Genomic DNA, 15901 nt, shown 5'->3' with positions numbered 1-15901 from the left:
ATGACATGAAAGGAATAATAGAAACGAAGAGGTTTTCATCTTCTAACTTTAAAATGAAAGACCTTGGAAAGGTGGATACCATTCTAGGTATCAAAGTTAGAAGGAATAGTGGGGGTTTTGTGTTAAGTCAAACCCACTATTTTGAGAAAGTGCTCAACAAATTCAGTCATCTCAAAATCAAAGAGGCACACACACCATTTGATTCAAACATGAATTTTGAAAAGAATGAAGGAAGAGTGGTGGCTCAATTGGAATATGCAAGTGCAATAGGAAGCCTAATGTTCGTCACTCATTGCACAAGAGCGGATTTTGCATATGCGGTTAGTAAACTTAGTAAGTTTACTAGCAATCCAAGTATCAAGCATTGGAAAGTTATTGAGAGAATTCTTGGTTATCTTAAGGGTACCAAAGAGTATAGTCTTCACTATACAAAATTTCCAAAGATACTTGAAGGATATTCCGATGCTAATTGGATATCGGGAGTTGGAGATAATCTCTCCACCACCAGTTGGGTGTTTACTCTTGAAGGAGGTGCAATCTCGTGGGGCACCAAGAAGCAAACTTGTGTATCACACTCAACCATGAAAGCGGAGTTTATAGCTTTAGCGAAAACCGGCAAAGAGGTCGAGTAGCTTAGGAATCTCATGGTGGATATTCCTTTAACCACTGATATGGTATCAACAATTTCAATACATTGTGATAGCCAATCCGCACTTGCTAGAACATATAATAGTGTGTATAATGAAAAGTCTAGACACATTAGTCTAAGACATGAATATGTGAGACAATTGATTCAAGGTGGAATCATACCGATCTCATATGTTAAGACAAGTGAGAACTTAGCGGATCCATTTACAAAACCTCTTATGAGAAGGTTAGTAAGTTCTACTTCAAAAGGGATGGGATTGAAACTTCTAGAATAATAGATTCACCAATGATGGCAACCCAACTCTCAAATTGTACAAATCAAGGGAAATAGTTCAATGGGTAAGAACAAGTCAATGATAAGTGAATAGTTTCAACATTAATACTTATGGTGAGTTCCATCCAAGATGGTTAGTGTTGGTTGCTACTAAGTTAGGGTTAAGCCTAGGGATTTTAATGAAGTTCAGTTTAGTGTAACAAGCATCTATAAAGGTATCAAAGGTGATGTAAGAACTTCACCTATGTGGACTTAGAGGTGGTGTTGCCTCTCATGGGAGTTGGAATATCTCCCCGGAAAGTTCATGAAGAGATGAGCACATGGCCATAATAGTGCTCAGTGAGAAAGTGGGAAGAAAAAAAAGATGTCGTGGATGTGTGTGAGGTATCACTGATTTTATCAAATGGAATACTTGGTTCAAGCTTTTAAGTAACTAATGAAATCAATAAAACTTTGTGGTATTTTCACTAAGGTAAAGTTCAAACCAAAAGGCACTTTATTTTATGCACCAAAATTGTTTTAAGCTAGAGAATGAGGTTTGTATTTAACCAAGCGGGGGATTGTTATGATTTGTTAAATACAAAGATAAGTGTTAAAATAAAATCAAGGTATAAACACTTAGTAAATTTCATATAGTGAAGATGTTAAATTTGAGCTTCAATTGTAGGCACTTTAAAAAATGTGTTTTTGGGACTAAAGTGATGCGTGGAAGTATCAAAGGGCTCCCAAAACTTTTGTTAGCATTTGGAGCAATTTTTGGACCTTTGGAAGTGTCCAAAAACAGTGAGGGTGGTGACGTGCGTCGCCACCCAAGTGGCATAGCATCGTCTGCATGCAGGCGACGCATCGCATACTGTAGTACGTATAAGTTACGTGAAATGCTCTTAATGACGTGTTTTACAAGTCTAATCATATTGGTTAGACCTAATGACGGTTCCCACTCTATATAAGGGTAAAAATAGTGTTTTGGAAGATTTTATCACTCTCTCCAATCTCTCTCTACCCTCTCTCTCTCTCTCTAGCTCCATGAATCTCTAGTTTTCTCCAAGAACTCTCAAAGAAAGTGCTTGACATTGAAATTTTAAGGCTTGTTAAATCTCAATCCTCATTCCTCCTAGAAAAGGCCTCAAGCATCCATGGTGGCTAGGAAATAGAGTATTAGGACAGCATTTTGTAACGTGTATAAGCCTTGGTTATGTGTTCTTGCTTTGTTCAAAGAGTTTGCTCAAGGTGGTGGTTTTGCGTAGGGTTTTTGAAGCTTCATCAAAGTTGAAGAAGATCATTGATCTACTTGGGTTTGCAAGTTCTTTCTCAATCTTTATTTAGTCTCTGTCAATCCATTTTTTTGTATAGATTCTATTTTTTCAAGTGGTGTAATCTCACTCTCCCCCAACAGTTTTCTCTTGGAAAATTACCACCATTATTTCTCTGCTTATTTCATAAATAAAAAGACCAACTTTTAACTTTGAGAGAAGATGAGGCAGCCCCCTCCTCCCCCACTTCCCACAACATTTATGTAGCTTTACACATTCTTAGTTATGAGGCGTTGGATATGCAACCAGACCTATCATATGAAGAAAAGCCAATAAAGATTCTTGATAAGAAGGAAAAAGCATTACAGAATAAGACAATCGGGTTAGTCAAGGTCCTTTGGAAAAACGGCTCTACCGAATATGCAACGTGGGAGTTGGATACTGATATGAAGGAGCAATACCCAGAGTTGTTCAGGTAAATTCCGAGGACGAAATTTCTTTTTTAGGAGGGGATAGTTGTAATATCTGATTCTACTATTAAGGGTATTTTGGTAATCTAGCTTGGGTCAGGGTATTATGGTAAATTGTATGTTCTTATGTGTTTAATTATACGACCTATGATATGCATGATTTATGGAGTATGTTTATTTTATCTTTTCCATCAGGAAATCCACACACATTAGCTTCTTCAAGTATTAGGTCCAAAGTGCAATAGAAATTGAATTATGGGGGCCAAAGTAGAATTATGGGTTTTGTGGTAGAAAGTGTAATTATGAGATGTTAAAACATTTAGTTTTAGATGGAAATTACAATAAAGGGCTTAAGTAATTATCAAGGAAAAGGTAGAGGTTTGGGATAGTAGTGTAATTTGGTTTTTACATGATTTAAATCAGATTAAATAATTAATTAATAAAAGAATAGGTTTAGATGTCGTACAATTCTTTTAGACTTTTGGTTTTACGATATTCAAAAGGGGAAACAAACCAAGAACAATCTCTCGTTCTTGATATGAGTTTTGAAGCCTAAGGTGTTGGAGATCATTAGTTTGGATTTTTGAAGGGCTAGGAGTTCTCATAAGGAGTAAGGATTTAAGCTTTGTGGCTGGGATTTTTTTTGTAAGGGTTCAAACTTTACTGTGTAAGTATTTTGTCAGATCTGGTTTTTATAGTATTGATACTATTTTAATTGTTTCTAGGATTATGAATGTTTACTATAGGTTTAGGGCTGTTAGTATCCCGGTTCCAAGGGTTAGAAACATGTTACGATAGTTGTATTTGTGCAAAGTTTTGAGTCCCCTAGTGTTTTGGGATGTTCGGGGTCGAAAGGGTTGAGAAATTTCATAAATTTCTAGGTTTTTTCGCAATGGCGCAGCAACTTAAGTGGATGAGCACCACGGCGCAAATGCATCTCACTTAGGCTCTGAAATGCTCTCTGACTTTGGTAGCATCGCGGCACTTTTAGGAGGGCACCACGACTCAAATATATTTTTTGGTTATAATTTTTTAGCTTTCATATTTTGACCATAACGTTTGACCCCGGTGTCGGATTTGGACATTCTTTATATGGTTGGAAAGCTTGTGAAAAAAGATATATAGTCCTCGAACCTAAGCCAAGTTTAGATGTTATTATTTTGGAGTCGGAATTATTAACTAAGCTTGGTATTAATCAATTTTGATCAATTTTTTTAGGTTTGGCTAGAGACGCTTGAACAGAATCACACTTGGGTTGCTTTATCAATTAAATTGCTGGAATTTAAGTAAGAGGGGTGGAGACATGCACACAGGGTGTGCGCTTGACGTACTTTATGGTAGAAACTATTTTATATGATCTGTTTATGTTAATGTATTATCGTTCTAGTGAATGATCATATTTAATAAGCTTATATGTAATTGTGGTTATGTGTTGTGTATGTGTATGTGATAGCTGCTTGGCATGCTTACGTTTTAAAATGCATGTCTACGTTACGAAAGTGCATGCTTATGATATGTTGAAATTGCATGCTTACGTTATACGGTACTTGTCCAACTCAACTTGGGCAATGTTATTTCATGATTTATGACTATTTATCTATATTGATATTGATTTAAATTCCCGGTTAAGGTTATGTGCTTGTCTCCTACACAGCTCTTCTTGCGGGGCTTTGGCTCATGGGTACTCTGTGCTGCAGGTAATGGCAAAGATGTGGTTACTATGCAATAAGCTGGATAGCTTTAGCGGAGGGCGTACATGTCAAGGATTTAATGACCATAAGGGATCGGACCTACATTTGGAATTATTAAGTATTTTATAATCATGTTTTAGTTTTATTGACTACATTTAAAGTTTTTTATTTTACCTTATGATAACTACGAAACTCTAGAGTTTCATTCTTTTAAACATTTGTTTTGTATTCACGATGGATTTTCTATAAATAAAAGAGTATTTTTATCTCAAAATAAATTATGGTAATAGTGAGTTAACGTTTCAAGAAATTGGGGCGTTACAATTGGTATCAGAGAAATGGTTTTGTTTCCTGTAGACTATCCTAACATGTACTCTCATTGCTAAAGACAAGCTCAACTTATTGCATTGTACGCTTTCTTTGAGTTATTTTGGTTATGTGACTATTTTCCTTATGTGTTTTAGGGCCTTATCTGCATGTATAGAGTGTCTAGTATGGCTAGTGTCCTTAGAGTTCCTAAGGGTCGCTTGAATAAGACTCAACGAAGGAAGCTTGCAAGAAAGATAAGAAAGGTACAAAGGATAAGGATGCAACATTTTGCGGGATGGAGCATCGAAAATTTAGTGGACCATTGTGTGATGGTCAATAAGCGCATTCAAGATGTCGTCTGGGAAGGAGGACTATTAAGCTGTAAGAAGAAGTATAAAGTACCTAGAGATACGATTTCCCATGAAGGATGCAAGAGGAACTTCAAGCAATATGGAAGCACGTACAAGATAGAGCTCAAGAAGGTGCTAAGTATAAGTGTACACTTAAGGCCTTCGTAAGACAAGGGTTCGCAATGTCTAACAAACCATCTGATCAAGGAATTTCTATAGAGCTGTTGGATAAGCTCAAAAGTTCTTTTCCTGTGCATAGAATGTGGTTGTAGACGTTTCGTTGCATACGGATTGGTTTTAGTTTATGTATTCTTAGTTTAATTTTGTGAGATTTTTTGGATGATGGTTGTATCAATATTTTTTTTTTGGCTTTATGAATAAATGGAGATTAGTTGTTTGATGGATTGAAAGCAGGTTATGGCTCCTGATTTGGAAAAGTTGTACTGAGATACGTTGTTGGTTTCAGGAACGAATTGAAACCATGGCTCCTAGGATGTCAATACGAAGGAACGCTAGGGTTAATTGTAACCTTGACGGCCAACCTGTTGTGAAGCCCAATACGCGAGCCAACCATAATGGCAACCTTCCACTAGCTGATGGGGGAAGTAGGCGCAAAGAATATCCTCATAATGCCTACCAAAGGTTGGAGGCATAGTTTATGGCCATGCAAGAAGACATGCAAAAATAGGCTGGGAAAGTAAGGGACTGAGATAGCTGAGGCAGCAAAAAGCTCAGCCAACACCATTAATCAAAGATATTCAACAACCTATAGCATCAGTCGTAGCTATTCTTGATGTTGTCAATTACTTGGAGCCATTGTATGAAAGGTTTAGGAAGCAACATCCTCCAGCGTTCGAGGGGAGCGCTGATCCATGGAAGAAAAGGCCATGGATGAGCATGATGGGGTCAATTGACTTCATGTGAGTTGAAGGAAATGACAAGGTAGCCTGCACAACACACATAGTGAGGGACGAAGCAAGAATTTGGTGGGAAGTGATCTCCCAGGCAAGAGATGTTACATCAATGACCTGGGCAGAGTTTCAGCAAGCATTTAATGACAAATACTACAATGCTGTAGTACGGGCGTCAGAGGTGGATGAGTTTGCTACCTTGACCCAGAGGAATATGATGGTGACGGAGTATGCATTAAAGTTTGATAGACTTGTCAAGTTCACAGCAGACTTGGTGTCAACCAATGCAACTAGGGTAGACCAGCTCATTCAAGGCATGAAGCCCATGATAGCCAAAGACATGGAGATTGTATCAGTAGGGGGCAACAGTACATATGCTTAGGTTTTGGAAAGGGCCCTCACTGGTGAGAGAATGGAGGACAGAATCTGGAAGGAAGGTGCTGATAAAAGAAAGGCAAGAAAGAACGCCTCCCAAGGTTATAACTCTAACGATTAGAAAAGGAAGGGAAATGATCAGATAGAGTAGTCAAGCCAGGATAAAAGGGTAAAGGACAATAGGGGAAACAATCGCTCTGGGAACAAGGAATGGATATGGTACCCGGAGAGTGAGAAATGTAAAAATCGCCACCAAGGTGAATGGCGAGTAAACGCATGTTACGGTTGTGGAAATGAAGGACACATTAAGAGGAACTGCCCATAGAAGAGCCAGGAAGGGATCAAAGAGCAGCATAAGAAGGATGATAACTTCTGTGGTCTCAGGTCAGATTTTCATCACTGGAATTGATTGTCATGTTTTAATTGATTCTGGCGCCACTCATTCATTTCTTGCTAGTGGATAGATTTAATAGACCTTATGAGATGCATGCTACGGGGTTTGGGACCATGTTACCAACCGAGGAGGTGGTAATATCTAGGAAGTGGTTTAGAGCCTTCCCTTTGAGGGTAGATGGTAGGGAGTTATTTGTAGATTTGAGTGAGCTGGATATGAATGATTTTGATGTGATCCTCGGGATGGATTGGCTGGCAAAATACTACACTACCATCGACTGCAAGAAGAAAATGGTGGTGTTTAAGCCTGACGGAGATGAGCCTTTTTCATTCGTGGGGACAACAACAGGACTACACATTCCAATCGTTTTAGCATTGGAAGCTGGGAGGATGTTATAGCATGGATGCATGGAATTCTTGTCTAGTGTGGTTAACACAGCAAAAACGGGAATGCAGAGACCGGAAGACAAGAGGATAGTACATGGTTACTTAAATGTATTTCCGGAAGATTTATCAGGTTGCCAACACATCAAGAAATTGATTTCATGATTGAGCTAGCACCGGAAACAGCACCAATCTTGAAAGCACCATATAGGATGGTGCCCGCTGAGTTGAAGGAGTTAAAGGTTCAGCTGTAAGAACTACTTGCCCTAGGTTTCATTAGGCCAAGTTACTCACCATGGGGAGCACCAGTGTTGTTTGTTAAGAAGAAAGACGGATCATTGCGGATGTGCATTGATTATAGGGAACTTAACAAGGTCACCATAAAAAACAAATACCCTTTGCCAAGGACAGACTATCTTTTTGATCAACTCCAACAAAAGGCAGTGTTCTCAAAGATAAACTTGAGGTCGGGATACCACTAGTTAAGGGTGAAGGAAGGGGATATCCCGAAGACAGCATTCCATACTAGGTACGACCATTATGAATTTTTGGTAATGTCTTTTGGACTTGCCAATGCCCCTACGACATTTATGGACCTCATGAACATTTAGTTAACTAGCTAGATAATAGTAGTAGTAGTTAGTATTAGTTTGTAGTATGTTAGATTCCGTGGATTTTGGTTCAAGCCGAGACTTAGTAGGACACTCGTAGCAATAGTTATGGATTTTATAAGTTTAACATATAGTTTAGAAATATTAATTATAACATAAAGTTTAATTTTTTCAGTAGTTATGATTATTATAGTATAGTATAGGTTTATAATATTAGTAGTCTTGTTTATGGAAAATAGGGTGATTTCATAAGAATAAATTAATTATGATATTATTAAAAAGTGTTATGGATCGAGCCTGCATAAAGCCCAATAATATATTGGGTTTAGTAAATTCGAAATCAGCCTAGGGAATTAGAGTTTGTTGTTTTATGATTAGTTAAGATATTTGTGGATTAGGTTGTTATTTAGATAATTAAATAGATTTTCCGCAACTTTAGGCTACTATAACTTCCAACTTATTTTTGACCCAGTTATGTTATGAATTTCGAAAAATAGTATTTCTAGAAAGTTGTAGCTAATTGAATTAGCTTTCTAACGATATAAAGATAGTCTAAATCGGAATTCTACAGCTCAAGTTATGTTGATTTTACTACAGGTAGAGTTACGAGATTTAGGAAGTTAGAAGTTAGGATTCTATTTTATTTAAATTTAAATTTGGATTATAGTTAGAATGAAATTAAGTATTTTTTTTTATATATAAAAAAGAATGTTCTAGAAACTCTAGAATCTTCCAGAACCACTAAGAGCATGACACTTGTCATAATCATGTTTATTTAAGGATTTAATTATAAAAGAAAGTTCTAGAAACTCTAGAATCTTCCAGAACCACTAAGAGCATGACACTTGTCATAATCATGTTTATTTAAGGATTTAAGTATTTTTTTTATAGAATAGTTTCACTCCTTAAACTCTATAAATAGGACCTAGTGCTCAGCCATTTTCTTCATTCTTCAAGTTGTGTTCAGAGCCTTCAAGCTGCTAGGATTTCTATAGAGTGATACACTTGGGCTTTGGGGAATAAAAGCTTTATCATCTTAAGCTTTATAAACACTTGGGTAGTGAGATAAAGTGTGTTTTCGATATTGAAATTTAGATCGATTCTAGTTCATCCAAGGTAATATTATTCGTAAGTCTATTCTTTATGATTCCTTAGTTTTCCTTAAGTCTCTTTCAGATCCTAACATCTGTTTATGGTTTTGTGGTTAGGTGTTTAAGTTCTTAAACATTAAGGTTCTCGGTAAGTTTCCCTCTTTGATGGTTTAGTTTTCTTTCATCTTCTTTTCTATAGATACTCATATGTTTTTATCTTGGTTTTAGGAGTGTTCCAAGTCCCGTCCTTGTTCTCAATTATCCCAGTGTTGGTAAGGAAAATAGGATAGTTTATGATATGTTTATGTTATAATATGTTATGTTGATATATATATGAATATGTCTTGTAGTCTTTGGGGCTCATAGTTGCTTAACTAGCAAACCTCAATGTATTTTGAGGCTTATAGTTGCTTAGCTAGCAAACCCCAGTGTTTTTATGTTGCGTGGGTCTCATAGTTGCTTAGCTAGCAAACCTCAATGTATTTTGAGGTTTATAGTTGCTTAGCTTGCAAACCCTAATGTTTTTATGTTGCTTGGGGCTCATAGTTGCTTAGCTAGCAAACCTCAATGTATTTTGAGGCTTATAGTTGCTTAGCTAGCAAACCCTAATGTTTACCATGTACATGGGTTAGAGTTATGATATATGTTTTGATATAGTCATATGTTTTGATATAGTCTTACTTTTATGTTTTATAGTCATATATTTTGATATAGTCTTATGTTTATGTTTTATGTTATATGTTTGATTAGTAGATTTTCCTTGCTGGGTATTAGGCTCACTCCTTTTTTTTAGTGTGACGTAGGAAAATAGATACGGAGGCGGAAGGATTCTTGGAAGCTTGGCATGTGTGTTGAGGATGAATGGAATGGATGGGTTGCGTGTCGATTCGAGGACGACGTTATTTTTAGTCTCTTTAAATTATGTTTTTATGTATTTTCTGCATTTAGTTTTGTAAACAATTTCATTTAATTTAAAGTTATGTTTTATTTTAAAACAATGGGATCCCATACCGCACATTTATGTATTTCGAATATTTACTTTGGAGTTTTGAATAAAGTTATGAATATTTCTTATGTATGCTCTCTTCAAAGTAGTAGCTATGTCTAGTAGTTTTAATGGTCCAAGGTCTTAGAAATAGTTGGGTCATTACAGAATGATAGACTTATTACGGCACCTGTATTAAGTTTACCTAAAGATAATGAGAAATTTGTGCTATACTGTGATGTGTTGAAGCAGGGACTAGGGTGCGTATTAATGCAGGCAGAGAAGGTGATAGCATATGCATCTTGGCAGTTGAAAGAGTATGAACAACGCTACCCGACACGTGACTTGGAATTGGCAGCAGTAGTGTTCGCACTGAAAATATGGTGACACTATCTTTCTAGGGAGAAATGTGAAATTAATATGGACCATAAGAGCCTGAAATACTTCTTTACTCAAAATGAGTTAAATATGAGACAATGGCAGGGGTTAGAATTAGTCATGGACTGCGAATATGAAATATTGTATCATCCGGGGAAGGCGAATGTGGTAGCCGACACCCTAAGTCGTAGAAGCCAAGGGCAAGTAATGGCTATAAGAAATATATCTGCCAAGTTGATGGAAGAAGTAGAACGAGCAAGTATAGAGTTGATCATAGGGGGATTAGCAAACTTAACTCGACATTCGACTTTGTTAGGAAGAATTAAAGAACGAAAGAATAAGGATCTGCAAATACAACAATATAAATAAGGAATCCAAGACAGAAATAACACAGATTTTACTTTCAGTAATTGTGGAACAGTGAGGTATAAGGAATGAATATGTGTGGCAGATGATTTAGAGATTAAGATGGAGATAATTGATGAGGCACATACACTACTACAAAAACACCCTTTTAGGACATTTTTTAGGACACTCACCTAGATGCGAGTCCTAAAAACAACTCCTGGACTTTTTAGGACTCGCGTTGCTAGTCCTTAAAGAAATTCTTTTAGGGCTCGCGGAGCGAGTCCTAAAAACTAATGCGTGTCCTAAAAGTTTGATTTGTTTTTTTAATATACACCTCTTGGATTTTTTAGGACTCGCGCTGCAAGTCCTAAAAGAATTCTTTGAGGGCTTGCAGAGCGAGTCCTAAAAACTGATGTGTGTCATAAATTCTAGATTTTTTTTCTAAATTTTTAATATTATTAACTTTTTATTTATAATAATTTTTATATAAAAATTTAAATTAATTATGATATAAATAATAATATACTTAAATTTTATTTTAAAAAATTATAAATTGTTAGTTTTTAAATATAATTAGAAAATAAAAATTAATAATATATCATTAATATTTTATTGTATTTTTTTTCTTAATATCATTAAATTTTGTATTTAAAATTAAAATAAAAACTAAAAATTCTACCCAAGCCACATTTTTTTTCCTTTTCCCCTAAACCTCTCTCTCTTTCTCACTTCTCACAGCCGCAACACTCACCCTCTCAACTCCCTCTCCTTCACGCTCGGCGAACAGCACGAACGGCGAACGATCGTGGGTATTGGGCAAACGGTGGGGGCTTGGGGTCCAGTCATGGGAAAACAACACAAACGATAGGGGCTCGGGGGTCTTGGCTGGCTCGGTCTCGTGCAGGGGTCGTGGGTGGCTCAGTATCGCAGAGGGGTCATGGGGTTGTGGTGTAGGTAGCGGCGCGACAATGTGGCTGGGCTCTTTGTTCTCTCGTTCATTTCTTCAGACATATCCGAGTTCCACAGCTCCAAAGGTCCTCAATCTCCCCATCGTCGAATTCTACAGTTCCAAAGCTCCCAATGTTTGGTAAGTTTCATTTTTATTTTTATTCAGTTTTTCAATTTTTACAACGCTTTTGTAGAAACTCTATGGCCTCAACTGAACCCAAAACATATAAATGGAGCACCATCAATGCCTTTTATGCTTGAGGTTTGTTTTGTATTATAAGAATACGCTTTTTTCTTTCTTTCTTTCTTTCTTTCTTTTTTTCTTGTTTTTTTTTTCATGCTGACCATTTACTGTAAGTATGAAAAGAACAGCAGTTCAATCTCTAATCTTTTGCTATATATTACTTCTTAGTCACTTTTAATCTTTCATAAATGTGTAAAATCCCAAAGTGGCAACTTTTTAAGTCTCCTAAATCAATGAAAATACTACTTTGGTGTAGCCCATGGAAATTACTCATGCAATGAACTCTTTTTAGTAGCAACAATAGAGATTTTGGAATGCTCTGCTGCCGTAGAACAGCATATTGCTGAGGGTAATTCTAATCCTGACATCAGCAATATTGTAGTTTTATTTTACATAATTACTGCAACAAATTAAATTTTGGTTTGATTTTGTTTTGTTTTGTTTTATGCAGAAGAGGAAGAAGAACTTGAAATGCTTATGGAAAACTATCTCCAAAGGTTTGCTATCATCTCCCTTGTCCCTGGAAAAACAGAAAGCGAAGTCTAAATGCTATTTATTTGTTACAGTAATATTTTTTTAGAAAGATCACTGTGTTCCCTTTGTCTCATATCTATAAAATCCATAGATATATAATGGCTAACTGTTATTGATCCTGTAAGATAATTATATTAAAAATTTATATATGTGTGTGCGATGCGAATGTGTTTGAGTGTCTCCTGTCTAATAAAGTATCAGCTCTTATTGTTTCGGACTTTGAATTTGGTGTTAGAATCTTAGTTTATTCTAAAATTTTAGTAAAATTTTATCATCTTTCTTTAGTCAATTTGTTTTCTAAACTCATATCTACATGGTTTAATATTAAGACTTAGTAATTATTTATTCATATAAAAATAATAATTTATTTGGTCAGAGCAAACGAATCAATGTTTAAAAACAAAAATTGTTTGTATTTTTACATGAATTGAAACAGTAGGGGTATAGTTATCACTGTGAGCTAGCTGGTTTGATTATGCTTTTGTAAGTAACATAAATGAAGATGCTTAATTGGGTATGGGCTTTGTCTCTTGCATGCCGACCTTGAATTTTTTTTATACGAATGGGGTTAACGAGCTATTTAGTTATTTATTTATTTTTATATTTTTTTAAAGGGATTTATTATCTTTTAAACTTCTCATTTATCATAAAATAAAAGGATTATATATTTTTGAATGATAACTGTATTACTTTAATGCGGTTTGAATATCTTAGATATTCATCCGTAGTGAAGTAGGTTTTGGGAATTCTGTGTGCTGCAGTGATAACGGAAGATTGAGAACTTGCATGTCTTAGTGAAGTAGGTTCTGAGAATTTTGTGTGATGCGGTGATATATGGATGAAAACCTGTGTTGTTTGATTTGTTTGATATGTTGGTGTTGATTGTGACAGATGGCTTGGCTAGTAAATTAGAGGATATGCTGTCCGATTTTCTATAGATTATTTTATACTTAGTTTTGTTTTGTATGTTTATTTTATTTTCTTAATTTTAATTTTTTATTAAAACAAATAGGCACAATATGGAAAAAGAATGGTAGTTAACTAAAAACAAAGTAACTAAATGTTAGTATTTTATAACCATCTCGGAACATAAGATTTATAATGTAGAATATTAATTTGAAATTAATATTTTTTTTAAGGAATTGTTAAGAACTAAAGTTTAATTTTATGTCCAACACTAAAAAAAATTTATGACAAGTTCTTAACCGGTCATCATTGAGTATTTATTGGATAATGTTTTTGAAATGGTTATCTTTAAACTAAAGTTCCAACACTTGTGTGATATGTTGTAAAACTCACTTTTCAACCACCATATAATGCAGTTTCTTTTTCTAACCGTCACACACACAGAAAATGTCTAAATAAAAAAAGTCCTTAAAGAGTTCATTAGACAAATAATAGAATGACACATTTTAGACAAATAATGTTGCACATAAATAGAGGGGCACAAAGTGTGTTGTGGTCTTGGAAGGTTGCTCTTAAATTTGTGCACATGGGAACAAGGCTGTCTATTTTGGGGCTTGTTACTATGGTCTAGGTATGGAAATATGCTCAAGTGAAATTCCCCCATATCATTGCAATACTTATGTGAACTTTTAAAATTAAACGTCAACATCTTGGGTGTTCATGGGCAGTGTTGTTCTGTTTGAGTGGTTGGATTATTGGAAATACTGCATTAAGGCTACACAATTCTGCAAATATATGTTTATAATAACTAATAAGCTAGACATCACATATTTCCTTTTAGTAAAATTTAAGACCTATATATGAATTTAATTAGCTAGTAATGTGTCAAGCCAACCAATATATTAATTAGTTATTAGTGTTATGCCAACCCACTACATATATATGTAGACACTAGTTAGTACATATTAAAAAAAATAATAGAATTTGTATGATTTGCATAACTCAAAAGGAAATAAAAAAAACATCTGTTATTTGTATCATGTCTGAGAATTATATAATGCATAAATTCAAAAACTACTTAGAGAAATGATATCCTCTGATGTAAATATATATATATGCGTTTATTGATTTTTATATATGTTGTTCTTTAAGAGGTTATGAGTTGAAGGTTATTCTGCATTTTTCTCTGTAAACATTTACTAGCTTTTGTTCATAAGCTTAACTGTGAATATAATTTGTGCCAGATAAAATTCGTTAAAGATATCTAGTGTCCAACTTGATCCACTTCAACAAGTGGAGACAACATGTGGAACACATTTATATATGAGCTTCAGGTTTCTCTCCAACTGTACTGTTATTTTACTTTGATTAATTTATATTTTTTTATTTCTCTTTATGGGAAGGTTTGAATGGTAGAAGTTGTGTTCTCAGGCATTGGTTTGTGAAAAAATATGTTATATTTGTAGAAGTGCATTAATGTCATACTGATCTCTAATATAGTCCATAAAATGATATATCATTAATTTGGATATATATGCATGCCATGCACATCTGTCTTATATATATATACCTCTTGCTTGTTGTGTTTGATTATATACACACATATATCCTTAATATATATATAACAATATTTTTTGATAACTTGATTGGGAGTACATGTATTTGGTACCTGTGGCATTAGCCTAAATATAAATAAATATACAATTAGAAACTAGGTGTCACTGTTTTGAAGAATATAATACACTATTAATAATTAGTATGAGTGGAGATCATCACAACTTGAATGGTTTGTATAAAGTTTATATGTATGTTTAAGTTCATTTCTGGTATTAAATTGTTTTTTTTTCTCTTTGCAATGGTTTGACTGGGGTTTGCTACGTGAGGTAGAGTGACTGAGTTTGCAATTGGGCAAGGGGTATATTATATATTTGAAAGGATATTGTGATATTTTTGTTTTGAGTATATGCCAATGCCTGGGATGGTAGATTCAAACCACTTGTTTGAGGTGATAATGGTGACAATAGATTAACTAAATTGGTATATACTTACTGCAATATACATTGATATTTATTAAGAAAATGACATCATTAAAACTTTTTAGTTTCATTCTTTTTTCTTTTTGTTTCTTTTTGCAGGTTTGTTGATTGACAAAGAGGGAGTACGCATGGAGAAGACGAAGGAGAGAGTGAAAAGAAAAAAAATGTTTCTTTGGCAATCTTGGCTCGGGGTTGTAGTTTAAGGTTCATGTTATAGTGGCATTCTAATTTTAATTATTTGTTTTATTTGACAGTGCAATATTCTCATATGTAAGGGGTAGAAGTTTTAGTCTACTTGATTAGTTGTTGGAAGATGTTGAAGTTTTACCCTTTACTTGTAGTTGCTAAGACAACCCTGCTTCATAATCTACCTGTTTAGTTTATAGGTTTTGGAGATAAACAAATTATAATTTGTTTTTGGTATGTATGAAATCTGTGTCTTCATGCTGTTGTTTGTATATTACTGTGATACTATAATATTAATATTGTTCATGTTCTTGCTAATCTAATTTGTCAAGTTTTGAAGGTATGTGTGTGTTGTGGTTTGTTATGAACTTTAATTTGTATTAAAATTTGGACTTTTCATTTAAATCATAATTTTTAATTTAAAATAAATATATATTAATTTTTTTTAAACTAAAATTTTAGAAATCTAACACATATAATACATTTTGGACTCTTAAAGAGATATATTTTTTTAAATCAAAATGAAAATTGTAGCTGCATTTTTTTTTTAAAAAAAATTACTTTTAAGGGCATGCA

General features: G+C 34.5%; 1 long non-coding RNA gene across 1 annotated transcript; it reads left to right on the top strand.

Annotated features, from left to right (window-relative positions):
- Positions 1-11408: 11408 nt before the first annotated feature.
- Positions 11409-15555, top strand: LOC133821191 (uncharacterized). Its single transcript, XR_009887365.1, has 4 exons — positions 11409-11558; positions 12115-12160; positions 14348-14437; positions 15239-15555. It is a non-coding gene; the product is annotated as an uncharacterized LOC133821191 (long non-coding RNA).
- Positions 15556-15901: the final 346 nt, after the last annotated feature.

The sequence above is a fragment of the Humulus lupulus genome, chromosome 3 (assembly GCF_963169125.1).
Source record: "Humulus lupulus chromosome 3, drHumLupu1.1, whole genome shotgun sequence".
Classification (NCBI taxonomy): Eukaryota; Viridiplantae; Streptophyta; class Magnoliopsida; order Rosales; family Cannabaceae; genus Humulus; species Humulus lupulus.
Note: the sequence above shows the minus strand (reverse complement) of the source record. Positions and strands in the feature narration are given on the sequence as shown.